Here is a 2,500-nt window from a genome sequence, read left to right as displayed (position 1 = left end):
TATCTATCCATCCAACCACCCTTCCATCTACCTATATTTATCTATCTGTCTATCTATCTATCTATCTACATGTTTTAATCCCGGACGGATGTGGACAAGGCGGAAATTAATCGCCTGCGTGTCATTCAGTCCTTAGTGATCAGGCAGCCCCATCCCTCCATCTCATCCCCGAGCTCCTCCTCCCTTCCACCTCATCTCACTCACATACACTCTCCTAGTCAGTCTCTCATTCTCTCCACCCCCTCCATCTCATCTTCGATCTTCCCCTTCCCCTCCCCTCTCCATCTCACTCACATACACTCTTCTAGTCAGTCTCTCAATCATGTATTTCTTGGAATTAAAAAGACCTAAATGGCATAAGGGATAATACCAAGGTGTAATAATGAGACTAACTCGCTCAGGAACAGGTGTTAAGAAGCCTTCTAACACACACACACACACACACACACACACACACACACACACACACACACACACACACACGTATCTACAAAAATTTACCAGAGCCCCAGTTATAGAGACGAGAGAGAGAGAGAGAGAGAGAGAGACCACAGATAAACGTGTGTACATAAAATAATAGGAAGACAGAAGGTGGTGGGAGGCAGGTATAAACAGAGAGAGAGAGAGAGAGAGAGAGAGAAACACGTGAACAGAGGCAGCTATCTGTCTCACTAACACTGACAGTCTGGATAGCACCCCACACTGTTACACCAGATGTCACTTTGCTATTTTGTCCTGTAATAGTCCTCTGCCTGAGTCCCCTCCTGTCAGCCCCTCCCTTCTCCCTCATACATCTCTCCCTCTCCCTCTCCCTATCCCTCCCTCTCTCTCTCTCTCTCTCTCTCTCTCTCAACCAATCAATCAATAAATCTTTTCATTCCCTTATATTCCTTCTGTACATCTTGCTTCTTCTGGGGTGGACTCTCTCTCTCTCCCTCTCTCTCTCTCTCTCTCTCTCTCTCTCTCTCTCTCACGAGGTACTTGTTCTTGCAGCATCTGTTGTGAATAAGTCAGGGAAAATGGCGGAAGCAGAGGAGAATTTTTGATTTTTATTTCCAACCCCTTGAAAATTTCTGAATGTGCTCTGAAATACGCTCTCTAAATTGGTCTAAAAATTGTCATCTCCCCACCTTGAATCCCGAACCTGGTGCTAGTCACGAAGAAGTGCTGTGGATACGATACTGACGAACGTACAACTTTTTCCTTTTCATTTTTTTTCTGTTAATAATTGTATTTGTCTCGAAAATTTACAATGAGGAGAAACACACTTTTTTTTATTTTAATATATATAGCCATGACTAGATCAGAAACTGTTTTTTTTTTATCTTTTTTATTTACGTGTCCGGCTCTAGGGAAAGGCTTCAGGGCCTATTTCTCGGGGGCAGTGACGTATCCCAAGGCCCAGTAGTCCTCCTACACCTCCACATGTCACCACTTCGGCGCTAACACCCACCATCCATACTGAATACATGCTAGGGCTGTCTCATACAGGACTGGTGTATTGGTTAAAAGAAAACTCTCCTTCTTAAGTAATTATTGGATTCATTAACAGAATATCCTGATGACATTCTATCATATATATTAACAAAATACAGGTGGACAGACAGAGAGGCTTCACCAAATTAAAAAAATATATGGAGACAGCTTAACTTTTTTTTTTTTTACAATGCAAATTTGGACTTTGAAATACTGGTTAATGCAGCATACCATTTAACCCCTTCAGTCCCCGCTTCGGCCCACATACATTTCCTTTTATTTCTAAATTCATTCTCGCTGACCCCAGAAAATGATAGTGATTATGGTAAACACGTACAGCCTAAGGAAGAGGGAGGAGGAAGAGGAAGAGTAGGAAACCCGTACACCCTAAAGACGAGGGACGAGGATAAGGACGAGGAGGAGGAAGAGTAGGATGAGGAGGCTGCGGGTCCATGGTCATAAAACAAGCCAATTCCTCAGGCACACAAGAATCCATTACATTTGCTCCCAGTCAAAACATGGCAACTAAAATCGCCACAAGTTGCCACGTCTCGACAACCGTGCCGTTACAACCCCTACCGTTATTCCCAGACCGTTATTGCCGTTGTGGTCACCGTTATTGTTCGTTACCCTCGCCGTTATTGTCCTGGTGATGGCGGTCTTTGGGGGGGTCTGTGGTGGCTGTGGCTGCTGCTCTTACCACTGAAATTTCTCGAGTTTCTGATACACATTTTTGACGATTTTTGGATGTGTCGAAACGCTCCTATTTTTTTCATTTTCTCCTGAGGTGCCCATTTCGATCCTTCTATTTTTTAATGAATTTTATAAGCAAAAACAATTTTCATTTTCTTTCTTTTCTTTTTTTTTTTTTTTTTACAGGACATAAACAGAGGAAGGAAAAACAACTAAAAATCCATACACCAGAGTACAGGTCTCAGCCATTCATTAAAAAATAACAGTTGGAGAAAGTGTGTGTATCTATCTGTATATATCTATCTATACTGATGGATGGACGGATAGATGG

At 42.6% G+C, this 2,500-nt stretch overlaps 1 protein-coding gene across 1 annotated transcript in view; it reads right to left on the bottom strand.

Moving 5' to 3' along the window:
- The window catches only part of LOC145413649 (lachesin-like), a 170,592-nt gene that overhangs the window by 32,940 nt on the left and 135,152 nt on the right, over window positions 1–2,500 (bottom strand). The gene's annotated exons all lie outside the window — the stretch shown is intronic.

This window comes from Coenobita brevimanus, chromosome 12 (genome assembly GCF_032717465.1).
Source record: "Coenobita brevimanus isolate Jiangsu-jjx chromosome 12, ASM3271746v2, whole genome shotgun sequence".
In the NCBI taxonomy this organism is placed as follows: Eukaryota; Metazoa; Arthropoda; class Malacostraca; order Decapoda; family Coenobitidae; genus Coenobita; species Coenobita brevimanus.
The sequence above is the reverse complement of the archived record's forward strand: the minus strand, read 5'-3'. Positions and strand labels throughout refer to the sequence as shown.